Source organism: Acomys minous (genome assembly GCF_964271855.1).
Source record: "Acomys minous genome assembly, chromosome: 6".
Taxonomy (NCBI): Eukaryota; Metazoa; Chordata; class Mammalia; order Rodentia; family Muridae; genus Acomys; species Acomys minous.
The window spans coordinates 25886766-25912647 of NC_140487.1; the positions used below are offsets into that span (position 1 = coordinate 25886766).

The 25882-nt window shown below is 36.0% G+C and overlaps 1 protein-coding gene and 1 long non-coding RNA gene across 2 annotated transcripts in view; one reads left to right on the forward strand and one right to left on the reverse strand.

Annotated features, from left to right (window-relative positions):
- Nucleotides 1-25882, reverse strand: part of ZNF804B (zinc finger protein 804B) — a 478653-nt gene that overhangs the window by 217064 nt on the left and 235707 nt on the right. The window lies entirely within an intron of this gene.
- LOC311599335 lies at nt 1266-25387 on the forward strand. The gene is made up of 3 exons (XR_014779868.1): nt 1266-1449; nt 2806-2908; nt 24903-25387. It is a non-coding gene; the product is annotated as an uncharacterized lncRNA (long non-coding RNA).

The following is a 25882-nucleotide window of genomic DNA, read 5'->3' on the forward strand; positions in this document are numbered from 1 at the left end:
GAGTTTCATTGACCTCATTCTTGTTACACACCTTGTACCACTCTTCATAGTTTTATTTTCCTTCAAAGTATAAATCACTATTTTTCTATAATATATATTGGTCAATGAAATATATCCAATGCCTTGTTAAAAATGCAAACTCATTGTTGTGTTTGGATAAGTAGAGTGGAAACCAATCGAGAATCAATACGTGTGTGTGTGTGTGTGTGTGTGTGTGTGTGTGTGTGTGTGTAATCATCTAAGTGAACTAAGAAACCTGCACTCACAAAATGACGCGCATTCTCTTCTTGCCCACACTTTAGATAATACACAGGCATAAACCATGAAAGCTGTAAGTTTCCTCCACTGTTCATTTTACTGATACATAAAACATTTGAATTCCATTAGAATCAAGTGTAAATCAATGCCTAGTCAGAATCACTACCCAGGTGTCCTAACTGTCAATTAATCTCTCAATCAAAATTATGAATTAAACCAAGGAAAATCAGAGCTAGTGTCAAAAATGAGTAGTTGGGTCCTTATTTTACCTGATCTAAGGAAAGTAGAAAGGTAAAGCGGCAAGCAGTAAAATAATAGATGGTGTTACTGACATGGTATTGTAATGAAAAAGGCCCTAGGAGAAACACAAAGAAAAGACCGACTTCTAATGGACTGTGTAGAGAAAAAATGTGAAGTAAATACTGGGTATTTGATGAGAAAGCAATTGAAGATGTGTAAAGATCTAGAATCATAAAGAACTTTTCCCTGTGAAATGAGAAAGAATTTCAAGTAATAAAGGAGTTATAATCGAGTCTGTGTTGATGAAGAAGTATATGAGAGCCACAATGTGAAAAGAGTGTGTCAGAGAGAAGGGCAGAAGAGTGAGCAACCAAGCAGGAAAGGTACTGTGGTCAAGATCTGCAGCTATGTGAATGCAGGAAACATGAAGGTGCAGAATACCTCAGCAGAAACAATGGTTTCCAAGCAAGCATGTGGTCATAAGACAAAGCCATCAGTTGACTGGAGTCAGGACCAAATGGAACAAAACTATTAAGGTCAAGAAAAAAGGCAAGATAATGTGGATTTCAGAGATATCTGTGATGGATACAGGATACTTTTTAAAAAGGGTTTCCTTTAATTAATTAACATGAATCATGAAGTGCTTTAATAAATATTCAATAAAGTTGGTCTCATGACAAGGAGGTCTCTGACCCAGTTTAGACGGTGTCTAATGTTCTGCACTTAAATTGAAGTAATTACTACTGCACACTTGTAGTCTCTGTATTCCGTATTCAGCCTCCCTTTAGCTAGTTCAGGAGACAGTGAAGCATAATTGCTTTAGCTATAAACAGCATAGTGCTTTTAAATATAAACCACAGTGCATTTATTAAAATGGGTTGCCATAAAGATTGATGGATTCAAAGAGCACATCTGCAAAAGTTAATCCAGAAGTCCTTTGGATGGCTTTCGGTGAGTTTCTTATCAACCGTGACACTTTATAGCTGATGCTAGATCGTGTATTATGTTTCCCAGTGGCATTGTTCCAAGCACTTTCATAACTAAATGTACTCAGAAAATATTCCATTTAATTAAAACTAACAATAATTGGGTGCTTGTAATTAAAACCGGGGCTTGGCTTTATTTCTCAGTGTTTGATGCAATGAAAGTCGATGATGTGCAGATAGAAAAGCTATTGTGTTTAACAGTAGAAATTTCACAGTGAAGTAATTGCTGCTGAGGCTGTAAACATTTGTGATTAAGAGATATAGCTGGGGCATTAATATCTTAAGCTGCCCCTCATCTTATGTCAAGAAATTCATTTTTTTCTTGTTTATCCTATTAGAATGCCTCAGCAAGCCCTGACATTAATCAGTAGAAATGCCAGACAACGTTGGGCTGATTTAAAAGTCATATTATTTTTAAGGGAGCATCTCAAGTTTCTTCTTTTCTCATTCTGAGTTTGATTTATTTTATTGCTGCCTTTGATCTCCATATTAGCTCTACACTGATGATTCATATGTAGTGAAAGTCAATAAAAGGGACATGTTTTTTGAAATAAGTTGTAGAAAAGAATATGCTATCAACATTGTTAAATGGAGTTTAATATTGGTAACATTGGCTTGTGCTTATAGTATTTACATTATTTTGTTATCTAGCATCCATAGTTGAAAAATCTGCTCATATCTAACATCTATAATATAGAGCATACTATAGTCTGGAATATGTAAGAATATTCATGTACTATTTTTGAGTAAGGCATGAGGCAGAATAAAAGTCACTCAGTCTGTTTCAGTGTCACAAGTGTTCACTGCAGGAATAAAGAACTCAAGAACAGGTCACATTGCCATCCTGTGAACAGCAGAGCCTGCGCACAGCCAGACACACAACTGGAGACAGGACTTATGTAACACTAGGAGCTACCTCCCTAGACCTGTTGAGGAGTGATATAAGATAATGATATGAGAAAAGCCTTAGAAGTTGGTAGAAAAGGAACACTGTAAATAGGCTCAGTATCAGGAGTGAAAACCTCAGAGTTGGTGACCTTCTTAAGCCGAATCCTTTGTACCACATGAAGGAACACCTAATAAACATTGCTATTCTCTTATTCACGGGAGCAATTCTAACAATATTCTTCAGAGAAAAAAATCAAGAGTCACCTCAGAAAAACTGAGTCTGCAATCAGAACTATTAAAACAATACATACTGTGGCCTGAAACATTGCAACCTATTCATATACACATATGTGAAATTGATATATTTATAAACACTGAATAACATAAAATAGACAGAGCAATTAATACATTTAAATTCTCTGTGTGATTCCAGATGTATTCTTCACTGACACTTCCATCTGCTTGTCCTTGAACTAAAGTAGGAAAGAGGAGTAATGCCGTTACGTAAAGCCCTTCGCCACGATTTGACTCCGTTGGTAGGTATCACATCAACTTAACAATAATACTTTCATTTTGTAAATATGAATAGCACTGGCTATCTCAGAAAGATGGCACAGGAGGACTTTTGGACTCTCATTTCCTCAGGGAAACACTCACTGAGAGGCCAACAAATGAGATGGTTGAATGGGTAAAAAATTTTCAAACAAAACCTAACAACCTGGGTTCAATCCCTAAGACGTACACTGTAGAAGGAATAACATGATTCCTGTAAGTTATCCTTTGATATGACTGCCATTTTACACACACACACACACACACACACACACACACACACACAGAGAGAGAGAGAGAGAGAGAGAGAGAGAGAGAGAGGTAATTTTTAAGTTTAAAGTTAAATCATTAATTTGAACAACTACCCATACTTACAAACACTTTCGCAAGAGCTAAGGGGAGCAAGTGACAATGTATTATACATAGAACTCAGAGTAACAGAAAATGATCAAAGATGGTAGAAGAAACAGTCCACAAACCTTATGCTACCCATACCCAACATCATGCAGTACAACACAGAGGGAAATACTTAGTGAAAGACGATGGAATGCCCAACTCTGTAGAAGATCAGAGCAGAGACCTCCTTCTCAGTGAGCTCCAGTTTCAGACTAAATTTCAGTGCCTTGGACTCCTGCAAAAGCCTCACATACCCCAGCATTAGGTTTTATGTCTGCTCCTACATATACGACAGACTTTCTCCTGGAGACGCGGGCACTAGACACGCTGTACCAGTCTTAGCTTTACGATGTCATCCAGAGACCCAGAACCAGATTACACCTGTACGTTCATGTAATATTTCTTCCTAAGCTAAGAAAACAAATAAAAATTGCAGTCACATTTGCCACAGAAACAGAGAAAAATCATAAACTTTATATGCAACTGCTTAACATAATGCAGCCAGTAGATATTTATTAAAGAGAATAATCATGATGCCTTGCAGCATCTCTTTTAAAAATATGTCATAGATTTTCTTCTTGTAGGGGGAGGAAGTCCCCCTCAGTCGCAGTGATAGGAGAGGGGAGTAAGGGGAAAATGGGAGGTAGGGAGGAATGGGAGGATACAAGGGAGGGGATAACCATTGAGATGAAATATGAATAAATTAATAAAAAAATTTTTAAATATGTCATAGAGCTATTCTGAGAAAAACTGCAGAGTAGCCAAGAAAAAGGAAGATATAAAAAACTCATAACAAAATAGAAAGTCCTGAAATAAATTGCTACTGACCTATGACAAAGTTGACCAGAATACAATATAGAGAAAGGCAACTTTTTGATAAATATTGGTGAGAAATTTGCTTTGAGAAGAATGAATTTCTACCTTTACTCAGTCTGTTGTAAAAATTAAAACCCTGAATGGATTATGGATTCAAAACCATTATAAGGTATGAAAATATAAAATAATTGTGACTATGGAGAAAAGTCATTGTGGACAATGTTGTTGACTTATATGTAAACCATGATATCTGGAAAGTGACAACAAAAGCACAGACAACAGAGGTGAAAATTTTCAAGTAGAAAGGCATTGAATTCAACAGCTTCTGTATAAAGAGACAATGAGAAAAGTGACTCCTTAAGTAAAAAGGAATTCATCTGATCAGGGGACAGTATCATTGACAGAGAGGATGCAATTCAATTGCAAGAAAACAAGTAATAACCCAGTATTTTAAAAGGTATAATATCCAAATAGACGTCTCCAAAGAAAATATTATAATAGCCATAAGTATGTGAATGATATTGTCATCAGAACAAATTCAAGCCAAGCCAGGATGATAGAATTTTAAACAGGCTTTTACCTGTTTAGAATTCCATGATGAAAACTTAAGTGATAACATGGTATCTAAGAAGGCGCTTGTACACTAATGGCAGGGATATATATTAGTGGAGACAGAAGGAAGAACATGAGACTCAGCAATCTACTCAAGGCAGATCTACCAAAAATAAAACCAGGACTTAAAGAGATATCTATAACTTCATGTAAATTATGACACGGTTGACAAAATATGAAATAGGAAATAAATCTGGGTATGTGTATGTGATGGTGATGTGGTACTTTAGTTGAGTGTTCGATTGTGGTAATAAAAAGCAGTGAACCAAAACCAAGCTGGAGAGGAAAGGGATTGTTTCATTGTACACTTCCAGGTAGCAGTCCATCGCTGAGGGAGGCCATTGGCAGCATCTCAAGCCAAACAGGAAGCTGAAGGTGGAAACCAAAGCACATGCAGAGGTGTGCTGCTTGCTGGCTTGTCCCTCCTGGCTTACTCAGCCTGCCTTTTTTTTTTTTTTAAATTAATTCAGCCAAGATTTTCTGCCTGATGTTAAAATCAACAAATGCATCCATACCTTGGTATGTATATATTTGCTTTCATATATACAGACAGAATAGTTTTTTCTTTTTAATTTATTCTCCTTTCATATTACATCCCAACTGCAGATTCCCTTCTCTCCCCTCCTCTCAGTCTCCTGCCCCCAGCCACCTTTCCTTTCCCCAAGACACACCCCCCTACATCCATCTCCCCTCAGAGAGGAGCAGGTGTCCCAGGGACATCAACCAAATATTGAATAACAGTCTACTATTAGACCACACACATTCTCTCACACCAAGGCTTGATGAGACAACCCAGTAGGAGGGAAAGGGTCTCAAAGGCAGGCAAAAGAGGGAGAGATGCCTCCACTCTCACCGTTAGGAATTTGGTAGGAACGCCAAGCTACACAATGGCTTCAGAATTTCTCATAGAGAAATATTTTATGATTTATATGTTAATGTCAAGCTATCAATGCAAAGAATACAATTTTACAAAACATACTTAAGTAATTTCCCCTCCACTTTGACATTTTCTATAAATGCTTTCTAAATTTGCTTACTGTAAAAGAATGGGCAGGACAGTGTACCTTCCTTGTGTATATCACGAACTTTAATTTATATTAAAATATTATTCATTGCTAATGTTTATTAGTATTGAACATCTGGAAGTGTCCCCATGTCTCATGTAATGATATATGCATTTTACACAACAGCATACTAAGTTGTGTGGCAGTTCTCTCATCATGGTGGAAATGCCTAAAAACAACAACTTAAAAAATAATTTCTTTTGTCTTATGGTTTGAGGATGCATTCCATCAGGTTGGAGACATCTTGAAGAAGATGGCTATATTACATCCACAGACAGTAAGCAGGGAGGAGTGAGTACTCATGCTCAAAGCAACTTCTCATGTTTTATTTGGCCTAGGGAGCCATCCATGGTTAAAACAATTTTCCCCACGTCAATAGCTCAATCTGGAGACTACATCAAATACATACAAAGAAGTGTGTTTTCTATGTGAATCAAGATCTAGTCAAGTTGAGAATAGTTACTGTAATATTAACAGGCAGGAAATTTTATGTTCCCTATTGATAGCCCAGATTTATAAAGAGATATAAAATTTAAATAAACTGCCCATATCTTTTAATAGTAGGTATTACAACTTCAAACTAGGCAGCTGAATAATTATATACTCGCACGAATGACCAATGGTGCTTTGGTTTCTAAGAAATAAAGAATTAATCATTGGAATTGTGCTAAACTGTGTTTCATTCTATTTTTTGGATTTTTTTTTTCTTAACACACTTTAAACAAACATAGATAACAGAAGTTTCAAGTCATGAATTAAAAAAAAAAGAAAGAGACAAGCATACTTGTGCACACACACACACACACACACTTGAATTGTTTTCCATGTTCCCAAGTCTACTTTAATAACAAAGACACAATACTCGAATGTGAGCACTGCTATTGAATGGGCATATATTTCAATTATTAAATCTACCAACCATTTTGGCTTAATACATTTTTATACCAAGACCTTATCTAAAAGTCTAATTGATTGCTAACTGATGAGAAAAATATCCCAGTTTAAAAAGCGAAAACAAACAAACAAAGAACCTAATCAAGACCTTATCACTTCAAATTTTTCTGAGAGAATTTACTCTGTACCCAGGCTTCAGCTCTGCAGACTACTATGTCATACAACTCATGCATTCTATCATGTGTGAAACACACACACACACACACACACACACACACACACACACACACACACACTGCTCAACCATTAGCAAAATAATCACACATTTTAGAAAATGTAACAATTTGTCATTCTAATAATACATTTGGCTCCCAAGATAAGAAACAAGAATTGAACCCTAGAGAAGCTTTTGATTTGAATGAAATGGAAATAACTCTCCTCATCACTAGTAACGGTGTGTACCAAGGGAGCTACTTTCTTTCTTTTGAATTGTCTATGGTTTTCCTACATCCACAAAACCTATGCAACTGGATAATTACAACTGTATTCCTGTTTGTCCTTTGTTTTTGAGCAGGTGAGTCTTTTTAAACAGACTATATAATAAGAAATAACTGGTATCTGGTTTGGAATACATTGAAAATTTGAATAAAATTCCTTCTTCCAGAAACTACTTCCAGTATTTTATCTCTTCAAGATGTTCATGCATATACAATTGCATGCCCTAGCATACAATTTTATTTGGTAAATATGTATATGTACAAGAGGAAGTTGTAGAGATTCAATCTTGGAAGTTGTCTCAAAACCATTCTTAGACAGTGAAACTGATGAATATGCAGCTTGAGATCATTTATGTTTCACTTTCAAAGGTTATATATTTAAACCCATTTTATGCTTCATACTAAATTTAAGGAGTTATGAAACATATGCATAAATGTTGTTCTACTAATGATAAAATTCAAATATGCTGAAAATTTAACCCTTTAACTAGTTAATGATTAATCATATAACTTAGATGACCGAAATAGACCAAGATTCCAGACAGAATGATTTCTCCTACTCGTCATCAATAAGCAGTTTATGTTTTTCTTCCCTGCATTCATAGACATACTCCTAAAAACACTTTAAAAGTTGTTTATATGAAAACATTTTTCTATAACTGAATTTTCATCATTTTTTCAGATTCATGTTTTAAATCTCATACTAAATATGAAATGTTATATGTGTAAGAGACAGAGAATTTGGTGTGTGTGTGTGTGTGTGTGTGTGTGTGTGTGTGTGTGTGTGTGTTTCTCTAAGATAGTGGATTCTTTTGTATATTTTGATAGGAAAGCAAATTAGTATAGGCACTATAATATATATATACAGGTTCATCAAGAAAACTATAATTAAGCATTAGGGGATCAATTCAGTGATCCAGTATTTGTATATATCTAGTATATACTAAGATCTGCATTTGATTCCCAGCATTGTGCACAAATGAAAAAAAAATGTATACACCACCCACAATCAGATATTCCATATAATTTGTAAGTTTCTGATTATTTACCTAAAGAGTTTAAATCAGTATGTTTGAAATATTGTAATGCTGTCATAACACCCCAGAAATGGATTTACTTTAAATGCATGTCAACAAATGAATACATGAACAAAATGTGATGTATATCACCTATAAATGATTTTTTCCACTTGTGACAACATGGTTGGAAATGTTGAACGCTAAGGTAAATTAAAAGAAAGACACACAATATGTATTTTAACTTATAGATGAAATCTAAAATTAATTCAACTAAAAAGGTAACAATATTCTCAGCGGTTTGGATAGGGGTATGCTGTTGGGCAATGATCATCAAAGGGTATAAATCTTCATTTAAAGAGAGTAAGTTGTTTGCTTGTTTGTTTGTTTCTCTGGTTGGTTTGGTTTTTTTGAGTCAGGTTTTCTCTGTGTCCTGGACTCACTTTGTAAACCAAATTGGCCTTGAATTCACAGAGAGCTCTCTGCCTCTGCCTTCCTGAGTGTTGGGGTAAATGAATGTTTTTATCTTCTTTGATTATTTTTTGCAGATGACGAACATTGAAAATCATTTGCTCTACCAACCTCTCTAAATTACAAAGGGAATAAATTCTAATTTCCCTACCACAAGAAATGGTTAGTATTGAGATAGTGGCTATGTTAATAGATAGTTTGAAACATTTCTCTTCATATTCATAAACCATTACAATACAGCCCCAAACCATAAACCAAAAAGAAATAAGAAAGGGACGTGAATTTTCAGATGGACTGTGCTTTTAAATCCCACAACTTTACCAACCCTGACTACACACATATGCTCCTGAAGTTTTCAAACTAAATTCATGTCCTCCTTTCTTTCCAGCATGGGGCACCCGCAAGTCTGAATCTGACTATGAATGTATCAGAATTGCTTCTCCATCAACAAACTTGATGTATATTGTCATGTGACATTGTTTTAAAATTGATAAAGTCAATGTTACATCATAATTTTGAAGATGTTCTGAAATTAGAGTAAAACGAAACAAAGATAAATCCATTTTTTATTTCACAAACATGAAAGATACATTCATTAAAAGAGAGAAAAGTACCAGGGGAACTCCTAGTGGGGGTAGCAGAAGAATTAAAAACAATGGGATAGGGATAGATTTGGACAAAATAGGGTTTTTAGCTGGGCACAGAGGGACATGCCTGTAATTCCAGCACTCTGGGAAGCAGAGGCAGGCCCATCTCTGTGAGATCCAGTCAAGCTCCGTCTACAAAGGGAGTCCAGAAAAAGCCAAGGTTACACAGAGAAACTCTAAATTGAAGAAAATATTGTATTTATCATTGCAGCCATAAACTAAAAGTAAATAAATAAAATGTAAAAACTAGTTTTAAATAAAAAACAAATCATAGCCAGGCTCAATGGGGCATGCCTTTAATCCCAGCACTCTGGGAGGCAGAGGCAAGCAGATCCCTGTGAGTTTGAGGCCAGCCTGGTCTACAAAGTAAATCCAGGACAGCCAAGGCTACACAGAGAAATCTTGTCTCAAAAACAAAACAAAACAAAACAAAACAAACAAGCAAGCAAAATAAAACAAAAGTCAAATAAAATATCCCCTCAAATATTTTAGTCCTTTACTTATTCTGTTCTCTAATCTCCATTATCTCTCATGCCATATCCTCCGAATGTATTGCAAATAAATATTTCCAGAGTATATATATTTCTCACATCATAGGTCTTAAACATTTAAAAATATTTTTATTTTCCTTTGAAGTATAAACTTGAGGAAAAAAAACTAACCTCTAAAAATGCTGAAAAAGATAGTCCAGTCCTATCATACCGAGCAGCCAGGGATTTATTTGATCTCAATAAAATGAATGTGCATTTTGTGTCTGAAACTGAGTTAGTTTATTATTTATGCTGTGAAAGGGAAAGCTTACAAACAAATGGGAGTACATTTGCCCCCAAGCAACTATAAAGGATTGTATCAGGGAAGAATATTGGAGAAAAATTATAAACATTTTTCCAATATGATATTATATGTTGCCCTGCCAGGAATCTATGGAATCTAAAATTTGCCTGGTGTTAAAAAAAAAAAAACGCTATGCACTGTTTCAAGATACAGAGGTTATTTGATATATTGTGGTTTCAATAGAGGCTCACAGTCATGATACATATTTGGTAAAAAGATCATTCAACTATTTTATTGTCAATTTAAAGATAACAGAATTTTGTAGGGACTGTGGGGCTTTCTCATAACTCTTAAAGCTCAAAGATAAAACTAGGAAGATACATAACACATGAGATTTTACTTCCATTTTTCTGTTCTTTGATGTAGATTTTTATTATCTATATTACATACATTAATCATAAATTAAGCTAAATATCTTCATATGTCTACTGACTTTTGACAAATCTTTTAGAGTTTCAAAGAATAAATTGTGCCCTGATTGTAGTTCAGAGTTATCTGCTGAAGGCAATTATGCAAATATAAGCTTATTTGAGTATAAAGGTTGCCACACAATGTATTCTCTATGTTGACATAAGGACAGAAGTGAAACCTAAAACTAAAAGCATGATCAGAGAAATCTCTGTAGACGAAGAAATGTGTGAACATGCTTGTCAAGGTAAAAACATCATATGACAAAAGTGGAGCCCAAAGGACAGGCATTTCAAGACAAACAAACAAACAACAACACAAAAAATGTATACAAAGTGACATCAATGCAAAGCTGAATGATTCTTTCAGCAGTTACAGTAGCAGCTGAAACATAGGACCAAGTAGAATGCTGGAGAAAGATTCAAGATATCTTACAAATTAAATGAGCCTTGAGCCCCTAGGATCAGTTGGAAGAGACCATGACTATGTCTGCTTAAGACTAAAAGTATATTCCATAAATATTTAGAAAAAGAAAAGGAATATAAGTTCTATTTCTTCAAAATTTATTTGAAAGATGATGCCAGATCAAGCTAGGTATAGTATTTCTCAGATTAGAATCATAGATATTCTAAGTGATAGAGACACAAGAGCCAAACAGAAACCATAAGGATAAAATGATTACTAAAGAACGCTTCTTTGAATTTTGCTCCTTTATTTGCAATAACAGTCGCACATATAGCTCAGTTAACAAACCAGATTAGTATTCACTAATCTGGACAAACAATTAAAGAAGATGACTCACCAAACCCAAACCCCAGCCTTATTATGAACAATGCCCCAATTTCAAAAGCTTATCTTCCTCTCATTATTGAAAACATAGTAAAAGTTTAGCATATGTCTTGTGTATTAATAGTGCTTCAGACGTCATTTACCACGCATCGTCTCCATCATAGAGATTGGTCTTACAATGTTTCATGGATCAAGGGACAGGACCTCTCTTTGGATCCATTGCCTTTCTACTGATGTCAGCACAGTAGCTCATCTCAGCAGATTCCTGTAGCCCACTCACCAAGAGAACTTAGTTAATTCCATTATACAACAGTCATGAGCAGGGATTGCAGTTTTAACTTGTGTAAAATCTTGATATTGTAGTTGTTTTATTCCTAAAATAAATCTCATGAGATGTTTTATACTATACCAAAGGAGTGCCTTGACCTTTTGTACATAACCTTATATTCTAATTATGCAGGTAAAAATCAGAGTACTGACATAATACCACTGCAAATTTAAAAGATCAACTCTCCATTCCAATTTCTTCCACTAAAGATATTTCAACCACTAGAATTTAATTAAAGTAGAAATTACATTGTAAGATGCAGACAATTTAGTGACAAGGGAGAATTGTTCTCACTATTTTAACTGTAGAGACCAAAAGGTAAATTGAAATAAGAATAGTGATCATGACCTTACAGATGCATCTAGTGGCATTTGTGAATAAAATTCTAGCACCCACATCTTTCATGAATATCTTATGCTGTCCTCCTGAAATTTGGATACAATTACATTTATTTCCCAGCTGATCAACACAAAGTTCAAGAAAATTAAGTAGACTGTTTATGATTCCCAAGTTTGACAGTAATTGTGATTTCTACGGCTCAAATATATATGTGTGTTTCTCACTGATTTCATATTATACACAAAGCAGCCTTCCGTTGTTAACATCAGCCTTTCCAAATGATATACACCTGTTAAAATTTTCATTGTTTATTCTCTTATTTCCTGACCACTTGTAAACCTGTTCCAGACCAAGACTATATGAAAAATATGTAAAAGAGATATCAGTGTCTTTAACAAGAAAAGAAAGTATGAGTCATAATAATTAATATTGATAGTAACTTTTACTGTGCTATTGAACAAAATAGTGTGATATTTAGCATGCTAAGAACATGGAATAGGAGTCTGGTGTGGAAGAATCACGGCACAAATGAGCGCTAAAAAGAAAACGGAACACCTAAATATGTCATGCCTGACTATGGTACTTTATATGTACAACTTTCCTAAATCCACAAAGAAACCTTATGAAATAGGCATTGCTTTTTTGTCCCTGTTTTACACGGAAAGAAACTAAACCAAGATCATGAAACATCTAACAGAAACACTTTAATAGCAAGAAAAGGGAAGAGCAATTTTAATCTTCCAACAAATAGTAGGCTGTATATACTCTATGACACGCACTGCCTGAGAATTATGAAAGACTCAGGAAGAATAAGGCTCGTGGGTTTACTTTTAAGGATTAAGTTACAAATGCCTAACTAGAAAGGAATGCTTGAGTCCACAAAGGCAGCTTTATAGATGCACCATCAACGTTATGCATTTGATAAGCGTGCACTAAACCCAGTAACCTGACCTTCAGGGTTTCCAAATCCTTTCAGAATCCTATACTCCGACAAATCCCGTCTCTCTCCCCAAGGTCATTTTCATGCTTTCTCTTCGCCCTACATCCCTAAAGACATGGCTTATTTTCTCACTTATTATGTGACTTTGCTTTCTCTTTCATAGGAGGTGATCAATTACTACCTGTAGCTTTCTGAAGTGCCTGCCAGTATGCATAAGTCACTGTTGTTCTTTAAAATGCACTGCACTGTGTACATTGGTATTAAAACATAAACCATTATCATGAAAAGCTACTTTTTAATCATGTGACCTTCTAAATATAACAATGGTGACTGACTAAGCAACTAAACATGAATACGTCAGGAATCAGGAACTGGGTCACTATGTAAAGAAAGAATATGTTGGACCAAGAAGAATGAACAAATTCTAACGGTAGAAAATCAAAGGTTCAAAGACTAGTCTAATACAGCCACCCTTCCTTCAGAGAGTTAGTCCAATACTGAATTTTGTCCAGTATTGGAATCTGACATTTAAGGACAGTTGTACCTTCACCACATTTTAAAACAAGGCTTTAAATTCCAAATGTCATCATTTTTTTTCACTAAATAACCCAAAAGTTCCATGTTACTGGTATCTACTTTTCAGCTATAGATTTGGGGTCTTATTACAGGGAAAACAATAGTGTCTTAAAGTCTGAGAATAGAGACCTTCATGTCAGTTTTAGTTTTTAGATGTATACTCCTGTGTTGATGAATATCCATTGTGGAAGGGTAGTTTCCTTGTAGTTAAAATGAAATACAGATAGAGATTAAACACTGAGGTAGACATGTGGGGCAAGTGAGCCTTGGGACCAGGGAAAAGAGTCTGGAGCAAGAGTGATGTCAAGATGTGTCCAAAACCCAAAATCCCAATTGTCAGGAGTAAGGATTGTTTCCTCCCTGTTCTAGGCATGCATGCTCCAGTGCATTTATTCTCGTTACCCCTGCCCCTGACACATTTGAGGTACTCATATAGCCTGGTGGACAAGTTTCAGGTTATAACTGCCTATTTCCTTATAAGGACAAGTACAGCTAGCACCTGGAATTCCTCTTCATGCAAAAGAAGCATTCCTAGCACCTCAGGCCCAGAGACTGATCTACATTCACCCTGAAATGTAGGGTGAAAGCCCCGCCCCACTTCCCCAAGGCTTATATAGCCTTCTTCACCAATAAAGAGAGCTGATTCCATGAAACCTGACTCAGCTGGCTGCACTCACCACTGAATCTAGATCCTGCTGGTCCAACCCCATGGCTAAGATTCATCCTGTCAAGTCCAGCATGGATTTTTTCCCACTCCACTCTTCTGTCATTGAACGTGAGGAATATCAGTGTCTTTCTTAGCAATACTTTTCTTCTTACCCTCTAAATTCTCTCTGGAAATTCTTTTATTTCTACAGGAGATCTTTGTGTCAAAATATCTGTTACCTGTATGTATTTTTTTGGGCCCGCTCATTAATATTGGATAACAAATTTTAAAATGTGTTCTTCTCATACATAATTTCTGCCTTCTTTTTTTTTCCTTCCACTAAACCATCCCATATATCCCTCTTTTCAAAATCTAGGCCTTTTTATGTAAATTTGACAGAGATCCAGGGGGGTATATGAAAGGATTTGGAGGGAGAAAAGAGAATGGAGAGTGATATAATACATTATAATCTCAAAAAATAAAAGAAACAAATTAATGTTACTGAATATGCATCAAAAGTTCTATCCTCGCAGCTGGTATATAGATGATCAAGCTCATTCTTTCTAGAACTTGTCTATTTATCATAGATGTCTCAGGAAGTCTTAACACCACCATCTTAAATTTCTATCTTTTGCAATAGGTTTCCAACATTTCCCAACCTTTCTGCTGTGGTATACAACAATATTTGGAAAACAACTTGCTTAGACCAGAATTATTCTAGGCATTGAGTTGTAATATTTGTGCCTCTAAAATATTTCTCAGATTTTTCTTATTTAATTCTCTAGTGTTATCCTTTGATAAGACCACTGTTCTCTCTTAACCAAGATACTAGAAGAGTCTTTCTCTTATCTTCATATATATTAACAAGATATCTATAAGGACACAAAATAAATATTTTTAAAAGAAAAAATCACACATTCCTATGTTAAGTCATTGTTCATGTAACCCTATGATCCAGTGAAACAACCATCCCAGTATTTTACATTCATGCTATTTATCATGTTAATATCCTTATATAGGTATAATCTGCTGCCCCTACATGATCAGCTGTGTTCTAGTCCCTTGAATTTTCTAATTTCTAAACTCTGCTTTTGTGTACCTCACTTATACACTGCATTGATAATGTATATGCATACCCAGAATGTTATCACTTCATGATGGCATGTTACCTTTACCTGAATTAAATTTCTAGACTTCAATAGATAATTTCCTGTCATTTGTTCCTTATGGAGTATGACAAAAAACAACAACAAAAAAGGTTTGCTCATGTGCTCATATTTTCCAAGGTAAAATATCTTAAGTCATGTACTTTATACTTTCTTCAGGTTGTTCCAGGACAAAATACAGGAGTTTCTTTGACATTTTGACTTAATGCCCATGTGAATAATCTCAGTGCAATTTAAGTTCACACATAATGTGTTAAACAGTATGATATTACTCATGATACAGTCTCTCATATACAGAATGTGAAAAATCCAAAGAATATTAAAAACACTTGGACCATTATTCAATTAATAGAGAAGACATATGTCACAATTACTCTGAAGTCTGTCATCATGAAGTCAACAATAACAAATAAGAAGGGAATAATTCAAACTGTAACCTGTTGTATTCTATATTTATATTTTAACTAATTAAAAAAGTCAAATTTATCCTACTCTCAACCACAATATGCATCCACTTAAATACTACATAAGATCAAAGACCTTAACACTATTTTCATGATTCAATTCCCCACACAGTTTAAAATACATTATATTGGCTTAACTCAGTTTATCAATAATTGGGCAATTCCATTAGAGTCTTCAGTAGACGCCGAAATGGAGGTGAAAGACCTCAGAAGAAGAGCAATTCGGTGGGCAACAATGATTGTGGAATTGTGTCATTGACAGGCATGGATACAGTACTCCAGTTTCATCCCTCCTATGCCACAGTAGCCAGAACTAAGGTCTGTGCAGTTACTCCATTTGCTGCTAAGATGTTCATGGTGTTGGTCAGGGTGAGGCATTTTGTTTGTTTGTTTGTTTGGTGTTCTGTTTTGCAAACTCAGGGCCATAATTGTGCTATGCAGACTGTTGACCATTGAATTGTACAATGTTACAGTTTGAGTCCTTCACTTCTCATTTGCTGTGACGTTTTATCAACTCCATGATGGCAGACTACACAGTAATTATGACATTAATTCATGGTCCCAGGTTTCTTAGCATTCTTTGGATTTTTTGGTGTGCTCTAGGAGACACTGTATTATGAGTAAATATCCTACTGATCAACGCATTATATGTGGACTAAAATTGCACTGAGATTATTCACATGTTTATCATGGCAAACTGATAAAGGAATTTCTATATTTTATCATGGAACATCTTACCACAGGGCACATTTTCAATTTTAATTGCCCAATATATCTTTTTCTTATTCTAAAATGTATCTTTGTTCTTTCAAAAATTTCTTTGTTGTATATTTATATGCATTGATATAAAATTCACTTTTTAGCACAGTATCATATACAATTAACATTAAATGTGTAATTATTAATCTTGATATTGTCATATATTTTGAAGCCAGCTAATAATGACCACAAAGAAAGTAAAAATGTTTGATAAAAATTCCAGAGAATGGGTAACTGCTTCCTTTGCCAAGCCTAGAAACAGCCCTAGGTCTAGAACATTGCCCCTGCCTCTTCTTAACATCAACCTTCAGGGATGTCTTGGCACTCTAAATCAAAGTTCTCCACCTTGAGAAACTTGAAGCTAAAACAAATACTAAGTTCACGTAAACCACAACTAAAACTATGATAGTTATTATGGCTCATGAGGAAGTTCCAGTTTTACCCTTTTGAAATTAGTTTTTTATTCTTACATTAGCAATAATTTCAATTAAAATGCAATATGTTCCGTCTCTGTATCAAAACTTAAAACTAATCCAAAATCACTTGCTGCTCTTCTAGAGGACTCAGGTTTAGTTCAAACATCTGGAGTCTCACAGCCAGCTCTAATTCTGGTCCCAGGGTATCTAACACAGTTTTCTTGCCTCCCATAACAACAGGTGCACAAATAAGTATGCAGACCAAACATAAACAAAATATATAAACAAAATTCTTTATTGTTTGCTTGTGGTTTTTTTTTTTCATTTAAATATATGGTTTTGGGGGTTTTGTTTTGTTTTTAATTTTTTAATTTTTTATTTTTTATTTGCTCACTTTACATCTCGATAGTAGACCATCCATCATAGCCTCCCGGTCTCACCCTCCCTCAGTTATCCCCCTTCCCCTGGTCCTCAGAAAGAGAGAGGCCTCCTCGCCTAACATCTGATCTCAGCCTATCAAGTTCCATCTGGACTGCCTGTATCCTCTTCCTCTGTGGCCTGTCAAGGCTGCCCTGCCAGGGGTAAGTGATCAACCTGTGAGCACCAGAGCCCATGTCAGAAGCAGTTCCTATTCTCCATATTAGGGACTTACAAGGAGACTGTGCTGCCTATCTACTACATCTGAGCAGAGGGTATAGGTCCACACCGTGCATGGTCCTTGGTTGGTGCACCAGTCTCTGTAGCAGGATACGCCTCCTCCACCCAGATTTGTTGGCTCCATTGGGATCCTTATGGAGCTCCTGACCCCTCCATGTCCTTCTGTTCCCTAATTCTTCCATAAGATTACCTGCTCTCCACCCAGAAGTTTGGCTGTGAGTCTCAGCATCTGCTTGGATCCTCTGCTGCGTGGAGTCCTTCAGAGGACATAGTCCTGTTCTTTCTCTTCAACTGCTTCTGGTGTCTTTTCTATTTGCCCTTCTGAATGAGAATTAGGCATCTCCCTAGGGTCCTCCTTGCTATTCAGTTTCTTTCAGTCTGTGTATTGTAGTGTGGCTATACTCTATTATCTGACTAATATTTGTTTGTAAGTGAATATATACCTTGCATGCCTTTCTTGGTCTGGGTAACCTCACTCAGTATGAAAATCTTAAAATAATAATTAAAAATAATCCAGTTTGCTGATTATTATCCTGGAAAAGTGTCCGCAATGGGTAGGGGTAAATCAACAACTGAGAAGTAGTTTGAGACAACAAGAGTTTCACTTATATCTGCATACTAGCCCAAGGGGCATGTCCCACGAAAGCCTTCACTTACCGGGAAACTGAGACAGAGTGGAGGACATTCTATTGGGACTCTAGATGAGAGAAGCATGGGAGAATGGCAAAGTAGAAGGATCCAGAGGGTCCTAGAAGCATACAAGTAGAACATTATGATAGGCAGATTTGGGCACAGGGGTCTCGCTCAAACTAAGGCACCAGCCAAAGACAATACAGGTGGTAAACCTTAAACCCCTACCCAGATCTAGCCAATGGACAGAACACTCTCCAGAGCAGAGTGGAGAGTGGGATATGACTTTCTCACATACTCTGGTGCCTCACCTTTGACCATGTCCCCTGGAGGAGGAGACCTGTTGGCACTCAGAGGAAGGACAGCAGGTTACCAAGAAGAGACTTGATACCCTATGATCATATACAGGGGGAGGTAATCCCCCTCAGGAACAGTCATAGGGGAGGTAAATAAGGGGAAAATGGGAGGGAGGGAAGAATGGGAGGATACAAGGGATGGGATAACCATTGAGATGTAACAAGAATAAATTAATAAAGGAGAAAAAAAGGGATTTGAAATCTATATTCTATCTAATTTCATGTGGCCATATTGTGATACTGTTATTCATTTTTCCAAAGACCATATTATGAACCTTCCATGTGACCTGATGATTTCAATGTTTCTGAACTCCTCCTGTGAACCCAACAGGAGATACTGGCTTAGCTGGAGACCTAAGTCAGTATAGGCCTTCAGAAAGGATATAAGGGGAATTATAGCTGAGACTCCTAGCATCAGGGGCCATGGAGACCAAAAAGAACAGCCTCTAATAAGATGAGACTTCTAGCGAAGGAAGGAGAACAACAAACCATCCACAAAAACTTTGATCTAAAACTTATCCTGCCCACAAGACATGTAGGGATAAAGATAGAACAGGTAGAGCAGAGATTAAGGGAATGTCCAACCAATGCCAGGCCCAACCCAAGTCCCATCCCATGGAAGAGAGCCAATCCCTGACACTATTAGCAATACTCAATTATGGTTTCAGACAGGAGCCTAGCAGAGTTGCCCTTCAAGAAGCTCCAGCCAGGAGCAGATCAAAGCAGATACTGAGACTCATAGCCAAATATAGGATGAAGTATAGGGAGTCTAGTGGAAAAGTGGAGTGAAGGATAAAAGGACCTAGAGGTGACAAGAGCTTCATAAGAAGACCAACCGAGCCAACTAACCAGGGTCCAGAGGGGCCTGTGGAGTCTGAAGCACCAACAAGACCATGAATGGACTATACCTAAGTCCTTTACATAAATGTAGCCACTGGACAGATCAGGCTTCAGGGACTAATATTGGATTCTGTTGCCTGCTTTCTGATCACTTCCCCCTTATGGGACTCCTTTGCTAGGCCACAAGGGAAGAGGACAAATTCAGTCCCAATGCAACTTGATGAGATAGGGTTGTGGATAGGGGTGGGCTGCCCTTTTCTGAGGAATAGGAAAAGGAGAGGAGAAAGTGAAAGGGACTGGGAGGAGAGGAGGGAGGGGCTGTATTGGATATAAAGTGAATTAATAAATAAAATTTTAAGAAATAATTAAGGGTATTTTGCGGCAAAATGTACCATGTGCCAGCAGCTGTATACAATTCTGCACCTGAAATAGTAATTCCTATATTTAAGAAAGGTTATCTCACAACCCTAGACATCAAATAGTCCCTAACACTAGGTCATTGTCCATGCTTGGTACTGAACACTGTACTGGTTTTCTTCTGTGGTACTCCCTGCATGGCTACTTTTCAGTTTGCACTCTGCAGCACTCTCTAACTCTTTTCTGTTTGCTCATTTCCTCATTTTTCACCATCTCCATTTGAAATGAACCTTCTGACATTTACTTGTTATTCAATGTCTTCCTATACTTATATTATGAGTCAGTAAGTTCATGAAAAACTGGACCATGTAAAGAATTAAACACTGGCTCAGAAATTAAAGAGCATTGGGTGTTTTGCAAGTGTGGCTCACACTTGTAGCTCCAAGTTTCAGAGGGTCTGTCCACACTTTCTTTTGTCTTCCTTGGGAACCAGGCACTCATATGATGCACAGACATACACAAAGCCAACATACCCATACATATTAACAAAATTAAAAAAAAAAACCCTGACCCGAGTATTTGGCTTCTGTCTCACTTTGTGATACTTCACTCACATCTATTATAATGTGATATAGCCAAAGAGGAGAGCATAGACCAAATTGATGGCTATCCAGTCCTAAAAGTTTAATCTCAATGGTAAAAAGGATGACCACGTGAAATAGTAGTACTTAAATTGGGTATATAATTATGAAATGGAATTGGTAGAGCAAAAAATTCTCAAGCTTATTTTAGCAATACTTGTATAAATGAAAATGTTCAGTGTAATTTTTATTAGCATATACATTTATATTATTACACACAAATAAAATAAACAACATACAGCAGGAAGAACCAGAAAACAATCAGGAATTATATAAATGTTACATTCATAATGGTTTGGCTATTTGTATTTGGAAATTTTGAAGTAAACATCTTTCCTGTCATGTTAAGTCTAAAATTCTGAATGAAAATCAATATTTATCATATCTCATCTCTATTCACTTCAAAATCTTTCTAAAGCTAAAAATAAAATCTTAATCCCTAACCAGCTAACTCTTTCAGAGGGTCATCTTTTTTTAAACATCATTGAGAAACCACCATATGTTTTCTGTAATGACTTTATTTATTTTTATTGACATCTTCACTGTATAAGGATTATATAAATGGGTGAATGTACAATGGGATTACAGAGTGCACAAGTCACAATATTACACATGTTGATATTGAGGCAGTTCTATTAAATGAAATAAAATGCCCACAGAAATAAGATACTGCACAATTTCACATACGTAAAAAACAAAGTTTAATCTCCAAGACTATCATAGAAATGTGTCTTTCATTTGTAAATAACAATATCTAGGTATTATAAATGAATGAATACCAAAATATATAACTGGAATTAGGGAAGTGTGGGGGCGTTAAACATCATGTAGATCCATACAAATGGGAAACTATAATTGTTAGATTGTCAAAAGGAACTAGCACTATGTGGATGTGTATGCATGCATGTGCGTGTGCATGTATGTGCATGTGTGTGTGCGTGTGTGTGTGAGAGAGTGAAAGAGTACAACAGGGTTCCAGAGAGTTGTTTTAAAGACAATTTTCCCAGCAAGTCCCAGAAAGCACAAAGTTCTAGGAGCTCCTAACTAAGATATTGCCTTGATATGAGCAGGTAATGTTTGCTCAGAACATGTTTCTTCAAACTATGGAGGAGACACATGTTTACCTAAGCGAGCAAAATGAAATAAACAAACAAATCCCAAGTTATCTACGTGTGTCTTGGTGCTTGAAAGGAAGAGATATACTAAGTTTATGAGTTAAAATTATTAATTTGAAACAGAGGGGCTAAATTTCTACAATAAAAATTGGCAAGAGGTAAACAATCAAGTCTAACTCTCTGCTTAAAGCAAACTAATTTTATACATGACACCGAAGGCATGATTCATCAGGAAGAAAAAATATACAAGCTTTCTTTCAGTGTCAAATAAGAGGCTTTTCATAGCCATGTTTCTTGGGGTCTAAGTTGCATCCTATCCAGCCAATGGGATATTATTAGACATGAAATTTCTGTGAAATCACAGCTGCTTGGCAAAAAGTCCTAACTATTTAATGTACAATGGAGAGCATTTAATAATACGGTCATGGGGTATAATAGGACATATGGTGACCGTCAAAGTCCAAACCTAGACCCCTCTCACTTGACGGGATCTGCCCATAATTTGGTAAATTTAGGAGTCATTCATTAGCTTGATTTCAGTGTAACTTATTGCCAGTTTAAAACATCTTATTTTATAGAAAAATAGGACATGAAAAGTGAGGCAAGTGTGATATTGTACCATTGCCAGGAAGATCTAGAGACAAGAGCTCATGACTAAAGGGAAAGAGCAGTTAAAATTCAAAAAGATGGACAGGTGAGATATTGGATTTAAAAGCATTGTATTGGATATTTCTTCTACAGATTTCCTGTAGAGACATGCTTCTCAGTGAACTGTGCCAGTGTAGGAAAATGGATGTTTTTTTAATATCATGATTTTGGGGGACTTGAACATATTCAGAAGTCTATAGACCTACTAGATGACTAGAACTTAATATAAGGTCAAATGCATTTAAATGGTTAGTAAAAATGTCATTTTTGGTGTAACTGAATTCAAATATAATATTTCAGTTCCCTCACTATAGTGAATTTTAAAGGCATTTTTCTTAAACGTAATTGAATGATACGTGTCAAATTATGCCATACTTCACATTCAATGAAGGAATGCAACCACCATCTAAATTCATCTTCTCCTTGGCCTCTAAAGCACACGTGCTTAGTTTTCCTCAGTAGTGTGCTACCACAAGGAAGAAATCAAATTTTCAAGGAAAAATAAAATCAATTGCCTGATGAAAAAGATAAAACTCTCAGTGGATATTCACACTGCTCAATGCTAGTAATTAATTTTTCGGGGAAAAATAATCAATCATGATCAAAATAATCATCATGAACCTACCAAACATCAAAAATGGAAGAATTCAGAAAGGAGAACAAACATGTACAATACCAATATTTACATCAACTTTTTTTTAGGGCTTTGATACATGTTTAACCATTAGATCTGCAAGTAGAAACATAAATCAGATTAACTCTCTACATGTAATTATTGATAAATTTCTGGTGATGTTAACTATTTTGAGGTATATATGCATTTCCTTGTGATATTTTCTTTTAAGTAAGATACATTTTTTTTTACTTATAGAGAAAAAACTTAGAAAGTATTTTTTTAAAAGATGATGTTTCCTTCTGTCAAATGTCATTGTTCATTTGGTCAAAGACCTAACCAAAAGCAAGAAAACATCTTTGTGTTGGTTCACAGTGTGAGGCAATCCATCCCATCACAAGGAAGAAGGCATAGAAATAGGAACATGGGGTAGCTATTCACATTGTGTCAGCACTTAGGTAGCTGAGAACCAGCGGGAAGTAACACCAGGCTATAAAACTCAAGTTCTTCCTTTAGTGACTTATAACCTTCAGCCAGACTTCTGCACAACGCCAGAGACTAAAGACCAAGTTTTCAAACACGTGAGTCTCAAGAAGACAGTTTACGTTCAAATCACTAAAATTGTCTCATTTTATTCCTTATCTAACCACTGTTTCATTCATTTATCAGTCTTTTTTGTTTCACTTGTATATATTCGTATCCATGATGATGAAATTCTATAGAACAGTTAAACATTTATTTCATCGTTATTTTGCCCTTATCTGTTAATTAGTAAAACCAGTCCACAGAATTTCCTCTTTTCTGTGCATTGATTGATGTTTTTGCCTACATGGGTGTCTATGTGAGAGTGTCAGATGCTCTGGAACTGGAGCTGCCCACAGCTGTGGACTGCCATGTGGGTGCTGGGAATTGAACCAGGGTCCTCTGGAAAAGCATCTAGTGCCTTTAACCAGTGAACCACTTCTCCAGTCCCAACAATGAACAGAATTCTTAACAAAGAGCCTTGATGTGTTTATATTTGACACAGAATCAAATAGATAGGTCAATGTCTAGATAAAACTTCTGCTTTCCCCTCTCAAATGATGTAATGACAACCATTGAACCTGGGGCTGAAGGAGATATTTCTGATGAAATGCTAGGCTCACTAAGAAGTTCAAGAGAACAGCGTCTCACAGGCCTTTGTGCATCTAATAATTCTACAATGTAAAAGCAGGTAAACATACTGAAACTGGATTTTCATAAACAACTTGGATATAATAATTTATGCCAAACCAAAACAATAAGAATAAAAATTAAGGTCCCAGCCTCATAATTTCTAATATTAAATGTTTCAATTTCATTGCATAAGAGAAGGAATATTATACTAAAATAGTAAGCTCATCATAGCAGAAACTAACTGCCATTCGTCAGGAGACTGTAAGGAGCTTATATCCTTCTGTTTAGTGATTCATTTAAAAATAAACTATTACTTAGCTATATCTCTTTACAATAAAACTATCTACTACGCTCTATGTGTGCCTGATCTTACTCTCTCTCAAGTTCACAGCTAATTTAAAATTATCATTCTCTGATGAATCAAATTATTCTCAAGTCACTATGTTAAAACAACTATATTTTGACACATTAAAAACTTCTAGACTTTTATTTTGAAGCTGTAAAGAACGTTTCCTTGGTGTTAAATCACTTCTGATCAAGAAAACAGACCCCCTCAAGGAACATAACAATCATTTTATAGAAGAAACATGTTCCTGGGTGGGACTTTCAAGGGTATAAATTTTATATGACTTTTTAACAATCTTAGACTTGAAAGACACAATAATTTTAGCTCCCTAATGATAGACCTAAAAAAAAAAACTCCTTTAAAAAGAAAGAGGTTTATAGCAGATTCCTACGTTCACTATTTTGCGTAGAAAAATATAGGACATAGCAGATTTTGCTCTCCCGGAGCCAACCTAAGCAATCCTTTTAAAATGCTTTTGTGGGCTAGGTTTTCATTGAACAAGCATTGCCCAGCTAATACAGAAACTTCTTGGATTTTCACAGTGCTACTTCCTCTATGAAACCTCTTTGAAGGAGAGATAAACTTGTTTTTTAGGATTCCAAGTGTGGGATCAGGATGGTCTCGTGAGAGAACAGGTGAGGTTAATTCACTAGAAGAGCAACCACCCCATGCAGGAGCTTAATTGTTGCCAGCTGAAAAGATCCCATGAACAGACTCTGAGAGGAGATATATAAATGAGCCAGACCTGGAGGAGGAGGTTTTTTGGAGACTTGGATAGATTTGGTTGTTCATCACTGCACTTGAAGATGCACCTAGAGCTTCAGAGCTCCGGCTCCTGAAGAGGTTCTGGGTTCTGGTTACCCCAGGTTCCAGCAGAAGAAATCCTGCAGCTAATGCCAGGAGAATCATTCCTCGGAACTGATATCCTTACGGTTTTGTTATTGTGTCCATTAATCCTCATTTCCTATTGTTTTGGTTAGTCGGGTTATAAGTGACGTATACTCGGTCACTAAGTTGTTAATAAAATATATTGGTTAAGAAAATTGAGCCTACACCTCTCTGCTTTGGGAGTATTTCTTCCAGCTGAATACACAATTCTCAGTTTCAGCCCATCACACTGATTATGAGTTTACATGCCCCACCTCCACACTTATTGTATCCTGGGTGACTGAGTACTTACTTGATCAGTACTGTACTGAAGTATTAAGTATAAACTCTGGAAACATAATTCCTAACTCTGGCTCCATTACTTATAGACTGTGAATCCCAGAACAATGTCCTTCAGCTACTCCAAAATTCTGACATTAGTTTCAATTAGAAAATAAATATTAACATGCTTTTAAATTGCATTGCTCTGTAACATTTCTATTATTTATTCCTATTATTCATTAGTTGCACAAAAGTGACTATTAAATAAAAGAAATCAGACACCGAAAGGCAATTTTCATATCTGTGGGATGTGTTCTCTTAACTGTGAAACCTGGCCTTTCTGTAGGTACATTAAATCATAGCTAGGTAGATA